General features: G+C 40.1%; 2 protein-coding genes across 11 annotated transcripts in view; one reads left to right on the top strand and one right to left on the bottom strand.

Moving 5' to 3' along the window:
• Nucleotides 1-9,536, bottom strand: part of LOC111871583 (luciferin sulfotransferase) — an 82,315-nt gene extending 72,779 nt beyond the window's left edge. Inside the window, exon 1 of the mRNA XM_023864793.2 lies at nt 9,473-9,536. The gene's annotated coding sequence lies outside the window, so the exon portion shown is untranslated. The remainder of the gene's footprint in view (nt 1-9,472) is intronic.
• Nucleotides 1-11,829, top strand: part of LOC111871558 (cholecystokinin receptor type A) — a 578,235-nt gene that overhangs the window by 527,172 nt on the left and 39,234 nt on the right. The window lies entirely within an intron of this gene.

Raw genomic sequence — 11,829 nt, 5'->3', positions numbered from 1 at the left:
TGAATAATGAATTCAAGGAGCTTAGAGAAGTTGTTAAGAAGGGTAATGGGTCTGTAGTTGCTCACACAAGCAGGATTGCCTCTTTTGAATACAGGCACAATAGTCGCTTCCTTCCATGCAGCAGGGAATTGCTGCTGAGACAGGCTCAAATTGAATATATGCCTAAGTACAGGAATAAAAATTGCCGAACAGCCTTTTATGACAAACCCCGGGATATCATCCGGTCCGACAGATTTAGAGGGTTTTAGTCTCTTAATGGCCTTGTAGACATCCGCATCAGAAATAGGTGCAAGAGATAGGAATTCAGTAGGTTGCGAAAGAGGGGGAAGGTCTGTAGGACAATGGGTATTATAGAGGGACTGAAAATGTTTGGCAAAGGTATCAGCCACTGCAGTAGGTTCATCTATGTGTACACCATCAACTTGAAGCTGAATGCAACCTAAAGTATGTTTCCTGAAAGAAGACACGTATTTCCAGAGATGCTGAGGTTGTGATTTCAGGTCGTTGTCTATTGACTTCAGCCATCGTAGCCTGTCGGTTTTGATAGTGCTTTTAACAAGCTTACGATAGAAAATGAATTTGTCATAATAGTAATCAGTTTGTTTCTTTTTAAAGCGACGGTGAAAGTAATTTTTCTTACCAATGTAGTACCTTAAGGAACTAGAGTACCAGAAAGGGAATTTAGATTTGCGAGTAGGGCAACGAGGAATTGCCTCTTCCATGGCAGCTTGAACAGTAGCATTTAGGCTGGCAACTGCATCATTAGCAGAAGTAGCTCTATATACTCCTGACCAATCACACGCAGATGATAATAATAATAATAATAATAATAATAATAACAGCATTAAAATACTAATAAATTTTTTTAATAATAATAGTTTAAATAAATCAGCACAAAATATGTTTCATCAACAGAGTTTTTGGTCCAAAGACGTCAAGGTCACTATAAACAACATTAGTAGCAGAAGCGCATCTAGCAGAGGGGAAACTTTTGCTAACATAATAAGTGTAAAATATGTTAAATGTTGGGTGTCTGTGGAATAGAAAAATACGTTTTGTGAGTTCCGCTTAGGGCTCCATTTCTGCTTTTAAATTTCCTATCATCTTGCATAATAAAGGATCATATTATTATTAATGCCGTATCTGAAAGCTGTGACTCTCCGAAAAAACAAATATATTTATCGTTTTACTAGTCCGACTGCAAGATGTAGAAAGAAATGTTCTCCTCTGTCTCTGGCAGTTTCTTTGAAACTGATCATGTCGGATTCAGGTTTTCAGGAAGTGTGCTATGGTGTAACATTTCTGAGATAAGGGTGTGTATTATTCCGAGAATACACATCCCTCCATCCGAGGGATACATTTCTCGAAAACAGCGCTTTCGGTGAATCGTCGATATACGAACCTAATGCGAATGATGTTTGAGCGGATTATTTGCACTGTAACGTGTGCTGATCAGAAAAGGGAACATACAAATACATAAGCAAATGCTAAACCATCTTTGGCTTTTGAAACACTACTGATACTTTCCATATGCTGGTATAGCGAGCTCGGCGGACCATGAGTAATGGGATTTTCCAATGTAGGCAAATAATTTTTTGCTTTTATCTTCACCCTCATAATCGAATCTGTATTTGAGGAGGGTTTCGTGTGCTTCTGCTGACAAAATATACACAATTTAAATATATATGTACTCTTACGTCTGAAATAAATGTATATCCCGAATTATTCCATATTAAGATCGACAGTTGCTGAATACGCCCATTAACTCCATGAACTGTGAAACTTGTTAAACGCGCTTCAATTTTCAGTGTCTGTTGGTTATGAAGTCCGCTGTGTTCCTATGCAGAATTACAAACGATACAATGGATACTTTAAATTTACAAGAGACATCTCGGTCCGTTACACTTACGAGCGGGTACCCAAAAGAAACCGAACTTATTTTTTTTAAACTTATTTATTCAAATTTTAAGCACAAACCTTCAATCTCCTTCAAAGTACTCTCCACTTATACTAANAGCTCCACAATTTCTTCAATGGTCCGTTGTCGATCTTCCTTGATGATTTCACGAATTTTTTCAACATTTTCATGTGTTCGGGCCATGGAAGGACGACCAGAACGAGGTTTGTCATCAATTGACATTTCACCATTTTTGAAACGGGAAAACCACTCAAACACTTGAGTTTTCCCCATAGCATCGTCCTTGTACGCCGTTTTTAACATTTCAAGAGTTTCTGTTCCACTTTTCCCGAGCAAAAAGCAGAATTTCACCGCCGCACGCTGTTCACGAAAATCAGCCATTGCAAAAACGACGATCACACAAAACAGTTGTCACTATAAACTCTGCCGAAACTAGTCCTTACCTTCTGAAGCAGCGGTAGTCGGCTTATCGACTCAGGAATGTTAGCTCTATGCGCTCATAGAGGCAAAACGCGGTACTACAAAAGCTCTGCCCACAAAAAAATTAGTTCGGTTTCTTTTGGGTACCCCATCGTATTATTAGATGAATGAATAACAAGATCAGTCAAGTACAAAAGGTTTAATATAATAGTTTTTTCTTCTGGCGCTACAGCCCCAATTTGGGCCTAGGCCTACCTCCATGAAACTCTCCGTTTCACTTCGGTTTACTAGATCTTACACATTCGGTAGGTCTCCTTGGGCGAGTGATCAGCTCGTCGCAAGGCCTCTACCTGTAGACAAACACAGAAAAACGCACACAAACATCCATGCCCTGAGTGGGATTCGAACCCACGATCCCGGCTTCCGAGCGAGCGAAGACAGTGCATGCCTTAAACCGCTCGGCTACCGTGACCGGCAATATAATAGTTTACCTTTATGTATTTCGACCATTACTGCTCACCAACAGAAGACATAGCCAAAACTATGTAGAAGTACTTTGCATGTTTGGTAAAAAATAATTTGTCATAAAGGGATTTCTATCATTAGAAATCGAGAGTAGAGTAAAATATTTTACATTAAGTTGTATCGTTAAAAATGGTTATACAGTACCCTTTTGAATTTAATTAAAAATCTTATTATCTAATTATGTGAATGTAAATACGGCCCTAATTTTCTCCTGCCAGTACTTAGAATATCTTGTGTAGCTGGCCGCATGTCCATCTGTGTGTTCCGGCAAGGGCTGTGGTAGCTATGCCTTCTAATAATGACCAGTAGTGGCCGGGTCATGTAAACATTCTGCATCTGAAGGACCGTGCTACTCATTAATCTACCAGTGAAGGCCTTAGGCATCTGGTAGGATCCCTTGGAAGGAGGTTCGGTCTGTAACTTCTTAGCAAAATACAATAAAGCACGGTAAAATATTTCGAGGTATCAGTTCCCCGTGCGACATTTGCTACATTTGCCTTGCCGATACTGGATCTGTTAACAACTCATTCGTATGCAGGAGCAGAAACAAAACTCATTATTTTCCTGGCGGTGGACAGAGCTGAAGAGTTGAATACAGGCCCCTATAAGTCTGCAATGTTGGTTTCTGCAGTATAACCCATCTAATTAAATAGAATATATAAGAGCAATTGCTACACAAATCGACAGCGTAAGGAAACGTTGCAAAGAAAGGCATGAATAGTCATTTGCCTAAGAACTAAACCTCAGTGCATTCCGACTATTGATTCTCCGGCCCTGTGAGTTATATTAGAATTGTGGTGACGTCAAGCACGTAGGGCAGAGTGAAAAAGTGAAGTTTTTCTCTAAAACGCAGACGGTATTATTCAGTCTAAAAATAATAAAAATAAGACATCTTCAGTGTTTAAAATGTCTGTACCAATTCTGGTAATCCAGCATCGTTTAATAAATTATAAAAATTTATATACAAAAATGGAACAAAATAAACGCACAAAGTAATCCTGTGTCTTACGTAACATGTAGCAGATGCTTTCCCGCTATATCGACATCACTCTACTCAGAAGCTTGGTCCAGCAACCAACTGGCTTAACTAGCCATAAGTAGAGCAGAGTTCTTCTCGAGTCACTAATTATCTCTCAGCTAGGCATGAAAACTCCACTTATTTTGGAAACATGTCATTCACTACCGTGTTCAAAATATATCGCTACTGCCCCTATTCTGAGCCAGATGAATCCAGTCAATATCCACCAATCCATTCTACTTCCTAAAAATCCACTTTAATATTATCAATTTATCTATGTCTCTGTGTCCCAAGTGTATTTTTTTTACCTTGGCACTACAGCACCAGTGGGCCTAGGCCTACCTCCATGAATTTCTCCGTTCACTTCGGCTTTTCTTGATCTTACACATTCGGTAGGACTCCTTGGGCGAGTCATCAGCTCGTCGCAAGGCCTCTACCTGTACACAAACACAGAAAGACACACACACAAACTAAACATCCATGCCCTGAGTGGGATTCGAAGCCACGATCCCGGTTTCCAAGCGAGTGTTTGTGTTGACAGATATCCCTCTTGCAACGGTCTGATTTCCTGTATTGAACACGATGCTTATATTAGGACTCATCCTGTATATTACTTTACATGTATCAGAATTTAGTAAAAAATTACTATAGGTTGTAAATTAAGTCATAAAATATATATGTACGGTACACCTAAACGTAAATTAAATATTTCACTGTGTTCACATACGATATCAGAAGATAACATTCGGCCAAAGAGAGCACTAGGTCAGTCCGTAACTGAAGAAAAGCGAGTCCCATTAAACATCGATCCTAATAAAGTATTTCGCTGAATTATAAATGAAAATTCCAGATTTAACTTTAAAAATGAATATTGCTTTTTTTTTGTATAATTAATCAATCGAACCCAATTAATCCTTTTATATGCATATTTAGGTACGTTCTACAAAACCCGCCTGACAGTTAATCACATCCACTGAAATGTGCATGCTTACCAGCGCTTTAAACATCCACTTTATGTGATTAGACACCAAATAACCACAGCACTCAATACAGCAACATAAATAACCCAACAAACTACAAAATTAAAATGATAGTAACAGAATTTATAAATTTTCATTGTATCCTATTTCACATTTACGTCATTGTTTTAAACACATTTAAATGCAAATCGCCGCTTCTGCCAGGCAACATGAGCAGGGTATATGCCAATGTCATCCAACAGGTTTCTGTAGTCAGCGCTCCCATAACCGCTTTGTGTTTGCATACCGGTTGTCATTTTTCTTCTCTCACGTATACTCTCTTATTTCTCTCATTCGCTCTCTCCTAGGAATAACGTTTCGCTATTCGCACAAACCGCCAATTTTCTGCATACAAGAGCAAAATACGATACACTTTACACATTGTATGATTTTTGCAATAAGGAGGATGATTTGCGATAACCCTAAGGAAAAGCATAAATATTCGCGACCTAGGCCTGACTTTTTTTTCCTTGGCATTACAGCCCCAGTGATCAGGTGGGCAGGTCATGTAGCACGAATGGGGGAGACGAGGAATGCGTATAGGATATTGGTGGGAAAGCAAAAAGGAAAGAGACCACAGGGAAGACCAAGGCGTAGGTGGGTGGACAATATTAGAATGGATCTTAGAGGGATAGGATGGGATGGTATGGATTGGATAGATCTGGTTCAGGATAGGGACTAGTGGAGGGCTCTTGTGAACACGGTAATGAATCTTCAGGTTCCATAAAATGCTGGGAAATTCTTGAGTAGCTGCAGAATTGGCGGCTCCTCCAGAAGGGCTCAGCTCCATGAGTAAGTAAGTAAGTGAGATTACAGCCCCAGTGGGCCTAGGCCTACTTCCATGAACTTCTCCGTTCACGGCCTAATTCTAACCCAAAATAATATTGTCGCGTGTATTAGTGTCTAATAACGCGGGTTAGGGATTGGATGAACGGGTTTATTTACTCCTTATACTGTACATACCACCAGTAATTACACGTAATTATAGCGCTATCGCTATTTCCACGTTTTATAAGTCACTGTTACACTGGCAACAGAGGAACTATAACAGTCTCTCTGAATTACACACTCCAAATGTTACATATAAATAAAGTCTTTTAATCAAACGTTAAGTCTTCACATGTCTACTTCTAATTAGTCTCCAACTACACTGCTGTTCCCTTGGAACTTCGGAACTCAAGTGAAGTCAATTTCCATCCCCGTGTTCTCTTATATCCTCTCGGCACAGGCCACTCACAGAATACATAGCTCCTCTATTGTTGCATGGTGCCGACCGCACAGAAAACGGGTATACGACTCGCGGCTTCTCAGCTACGTCTCATTCTCCCCGACGAAGTAAACTTATGTTACTGCCGACGGAATAAAGCATCTACGAGTATCTGGGGCTTAAGACCAGTTCTTTATTACTGTCAGACAGTTAACAAGTTTGTTGATGTGGGGAGCTCCCTCTGACGAGAGGACTGGTCTGTCGTTTGCCAGAGTCACAGTCAGCGGTAATAAGTCTGTTGTCAGTATGTACAGTTTATATTTTACATTATATTAAATGTATGTATATACAACATATACAAGGCCTCTGTCAGTCCAGGTTCTGTACAGCAGATCATGTTCTGTCATTAGTAGCTCCTGCTACAACAGAGGTCTTGTCGCTTGAACGGCAGCATTCTTGACAGCCGCCAAGTTTGAGCCTTCGTTCCTGCGAGTCGAGTCTAGTCTTTGTTACGACCGACGGACAGTCGGCCAGTCTGTCTTAGAATAAAGCACCCATCTGGGGCTTACGACGAAATTTTATAAATGTCAGATATTTGCGGGTTTGGTGATGTGGAACGCTCTCTCTGACGAGAGGATGGGTCTATCGTTTACAATTACTGCTGGCCCTCGCCAGCGTAGTCATTCTCGGGTCCGAGTCCCGTGGGATTCTTGAATATTTTACTGTATTTTACTGTCTCAGATTCGAGACTTCCCATTTCGTCGCCTCCTACGACTCGCAAGGCTACGTTAAATATATTCAACCCTGCTTCCACACAAGACTCTCGTCCTTGCGAATCAATTACGTGTCCTTTCATGACCTGGTACGGACCACAGAAAGAATACCACGTCTTACATTTCCTCTGTAATTCTGCGTATACGTTGCCACGGTAATTCGTTGCAGCGGAAACAATGTTTACTTAACTGTTGTGTAGCGACAGACGTTTTTGTTGTGCTTCTGTGACGGTGCACTTTCCGCTTTCAGGCGTCATGTCACATTATTCTTCTTACTATATCCGTTTGATATTAAACATACACATTACTTCGACAATTACGAGAAGTAAACTGTACTCATATTGGTTTATAAAAATTCTGTTTCATTAAGATAATCTGTGTAATGCAATGACAACGACCAGTATTCAGTTTAATTACATTCTCTTTTACGTGCTTACTCAGCAGCTGCAGGAATCACAGTCTTCGTACAACCAAACAGAAAGTAAAAGAAAACAAGACAGAGAAGTAGGACAAATACGTAAGTAAAAAGCATTCTACTTCATATTAAATGCAACACAAGCATAATTGCATACTAACACCGAGTGTAACAAAATACGGTGACAACCGATTAACTAAATTAACCGAAAGACTTATTGTTAATCGTGCTGGCGTTTTAACAGCCTTCATTTCCGGCTGAGGCACAACTAACAGAAGAGCTTCTATTACGTGAAATATAAAGTCGTATTCAAGGTACTAAAGTCCTTGATGTTTCTGAGTAGAACTGCGCTACCAACAGTTTCTGAAAGCCAGGGGCAAGTGGTAAAATTGTTATAGAATTTCATTATAAACAATGCCTCAATATAAGGCCGCCTCTCGCATAGTGTGCATCTTTAAGTAACCCAAAACGTGGTTCTATCTGTATGAATAGAGATTTTGAATGACCTCGTGTAACGTAAGGTAGAAAACTTTAATAAAGTAAAGTAAAGCTATCACTGTAACAGGCCGTGAAGGACCATAGGGTTGTGAGACGCTGAGGGTCCCACATTATCTAGACAATCGGCTCAAAGATGGCGGTAAGTTTGTCAGCCTTACGCGCCGGCCGCGCTTTACTCCCCAGGAAAATTATTTAATTAATTCCTGGTACTCTTTCTGTTAGAGGCTGAGTCGACCCCAGGGACATAGTGCGGCTGGAAGGATTAGGTCAATTGAAAAAAATCCAATGACCTCATCGGGACTTGAACCCGCGACCTTCCGGCTTGTAGCATAGTGCCTCAACCAACTACGCAACCGCGTGCCCCCATAGAAAACTTTAATAGCAATGCTAAAAATAACTTTTTGTCTTGATCAAAAGAGCAAGTGTTATACGTGATTGACTACTATATCACAGTCATGTGGTAAAATTATGTTATAATATTTAAAAGTACAATGTGATTATTTGACGCTACATTATTTCTGTTTTTCTTTGTAAATCAAGTAAAACGTTTACGTCTGACGGAAATGCAGTGAATAAACTGGTCCTATTCTCACTTATTTACGTCACTTTATATTTTAAGCGCAATACAATCTGGAGAGTTCCGATGGGCTTGAAATTTAACTCGGAGAGTTGATATGGTTGACACAGTTAAGTTCACACAGAATTTTGGTGGAGAAACCTCTCATAGAAAGGAGTTTATGCTTGAGGACCAAGAAGTTGATGGGCGGATAATATTAAGGTTTGTCTTTGTGCGATATCTCATGAAGCAAGAATGTCGAATTTTGCATCAGCAGAGTTATTATTATTATGTGACAAACAAACTGTAGACAGCAAAATCCTTCCTGAGGAGCGAACAAAGGAACAGCCAAGATATCGTCCAGTTTCATAAGAATCGAAGATTCAGGGCTTCACTCACAAAAGTCCCCCGCTGTCCTCTGTCCACACTCAGTAATTCTAATCTTACGTCCTCATCCGCCAGTAATTTGAGGTCCACAGTAACAGTATTCTTCCATCTACTTCTATTTCTCCGAAGTTCCCTCTTCCATTCAGCTTCTCGGACAATAACTGTAGCGCATTTATCATTCCTATGGATGCTACATGGCCTGCCCATCTCATCCTTCTTGATATGATTACGGTAATGACTTTTTTAAATACTGAAAATTATGCAGCTCCTATTTGTATCACCATTATTATTATACCACGTAAATTAATAAGGAATTATTCTATTTTCGCTTTAAGCATAATGAAAAAAATAAGTGTTTTAGCCAGGTGTACAAAATCAGCAAAAGAATAATTTCTCATGCTTTTAATACTATAAATGCTGTTTCTCTAGAGAATTGCCTTTCCTTTCCATAATCCTAGCTCATTTGTTATATTCTATATTTATTTGTTTTATTTGTTTTGTATTTATTGTGTATTTAAAGCGCTTGTCTGTTACAGGTCACAGGTATTGTCAAACACTCTAATGGATTAGTTGAATTGATAAATGAGACAATAATTGCTATAGTTTCGTAATCATAGTCAGAATTATTATCACCATAACCATAAATGCCATTGAGATTCCGAATTGCTTGGCATGGTTACAATACTGGGGGAGCAGTCACCTCTCCCGAAATAAGAACACTGTAGCGGCTACTCACGTGACAATGTCGCTCGCAGTACCAGCGATCCAACAGCAAACACCGTCGAGCAATGAACCGGCCGTGCTAGCAACTGAGTGTCGCTGTATAGGAGTACATAGCTACGTAGAACCGCTATAGTGCTTACGTAACAAGGCCTCTTCTCACTCAATCAGGCAGCAGGCGCCGAAGGCCATCTAACTTCCCTATTATCCGCCTTATCAATAGCCTTGCATACATATTTGTTCAGCAGGGCCGCAAGGCCGAGTGGCGGTGAATATGTGACACGGTTTTTTAACGTCTTAATCCTTATCGGTTATTACAGTTCATCTGCTTTAATATAAAAGAACTCAACATTTTCCCGCGCACTGTACGAGTATATATGATTTAGATAATCTGGTTTCTGAACTTTGCCCTTGTCTAGTATTCAGAAATGAAATTAGGTTTCGGATCTTGAATCTCTCTCCGTCCGCAGATGGAAGAATGGGGAGACACGTATTCAAGTGAATCCATTAGAAAGAGCATATCTGATTCTCTCCACAACTGAAGTCAGTCAAAATAAATCAATATACGCACCTGTGATCAGTGTTTTTTCGGCGAAGTATTTCGTATGATTCGTACGATAAAGAGCAATTGTTTTCTCTTCTATTTATCTATCGCTCTACAGCCCTTGTGGGTCTTGGCCATTTTTTCGGTTTCTTAATCTACGTGTGCGCACAGTCGGAAGGACTCCTTGGACGGGGGACCAGCCCGTCGCAAGGCCGCTACCTACATATAGAACAACACAAACACAGAGTAAACGCACACAGACATACATTCGTCGAGTGGGATTTGAATCCACGATCACAGTGTTCAAGCGGGCGAAGACGGTTCATGCTTTAGACAGGCGCGGCGACTGTGATCAGCGCTTTTATCTCCTTATTAAGCATTAAACCGGTTGCCTTTCGGAATAACTGGTTCGGTTTAGCGATGGTCTACGGGCCGGATGGCCAAGATTCGGTTCCGGGCAAGAGCAAGGAGCTGTTCTCTTTTCCACGGCGTCCGCACTGGCTCTGAGGTCCACCCAACCTGCCCTCCAGTGGGTACGGGGTGGCTCTTTCCCTGGAAGTAAAGCAGCTGGGGAGTGAAGCTGATCACTAACCTGTATCTAGTGACGAGGTAAAGAATGCTGGAGCTGTATCCTAGCTCCCCCATGTGTCTTCATAACGTGGTTCTTAATTAATTAAGTACAGGGACAACTTTGAGTTTGTTTCCTGTGAGATGAGAACTGAATTTTTAAACGTCATTTCGTTCTTCAAAGAATTAATTAAATTGTCTTTAATCAATTATCGTAACGTCATGCAGCCCGTAGATTTCAGACTCTTGTTCCCTACAGTGTACTTAACGGCAATAACTTGGCAACGGAAGATAATTGCGTATGCCGGGTTTGCAAGACTGTGAATTATCGAGAAACCACAGTCAGGACACCTGGTCTCCGAATCGAGAATTCAACCCGGGACGTCCCTAGTACGAAGCAATGGCAATAACCATTGAACAGTGAAGTTCAGCAAACTGCAGTTTTGAAACTGATCTGAATATTCAAAATGTTTCATGAAGTTCCCCGAAGGAAGTTCTCTAGACTCGTAGCAGATCTTTGTATGCTAATATTATTTTCAGTTCAATTCATTTTCATAATTGAGATGCATTGGGGTTACACATTGTTAAAGCACAATAGATCAGTGATGGTCGCCGTGCCAGGGCCACATTACCATGGCCCACCCTTACACATATATACACAGAGTAAAGTTAACGCTCAAATTGAAAATGATTCATGGTTCACAGATTAAAATTAGCTGCATCGGGTTTAGCTATTTAGACATCGTTTCCTTTTGTTATTCTTCTGTCTGCGCCTTGCAATTACCTGTATTTCATGGCGATTCACAATTTTTCTAATAATGTAATTTCGTTTTAAGAGTATATCTTTTCCTTGTTGCGCTTGGTTTCAGCTTTTGGATCATAGTTTTTATGTCGAAATAAAATAATATGTTTCACAGATATAAAGAATAAATTGTACGAAGTTGAATTTTTATATATAGTGAAATTTTTAATTACTGAAGAAAGTGATGTATTGCATTAACTTTATAATACTAACATCGACTTCAATTTATATTGTCCTTCAATATTTATTGTTATCATTATTTCCATATTAGTACTAGTGACATTGCCGGTCACGATAGCCGAACGGTCCACGGCATGTATTGTCTTCGCTCGCTTGGAATCCGAGATCGTGGGTTCGAATCCCACACAAGGCATGGATGTTTGGTATCTGTATATATTTATTCTATGCTTATGTTGTTCTGTGTTTAGGTAGAGGCCTTGTGACGAACTGATCACTCGTC

The sequence above is a fragment of the Cryptotermes secundus genome, unplaced genomic scaffold (assembly GCF_002891405.2).
Source record: "Cryptotermes secundus unplaced genomic scaffold, Csec_1.0 scaffold152, whole genome shotgun sequence".
In the NCBI taxonomy this organism is placed as follows: domain Eukaryota; kingdom Metazoa; phylum Arthropoda; class Insecta; order Blattodea; family Kalotermitidae; genus Cryptotermes; species Cryptotermes secundus.
This window is presented reverse-complemented; position numbering and strand designations above follow the sequence as displayed.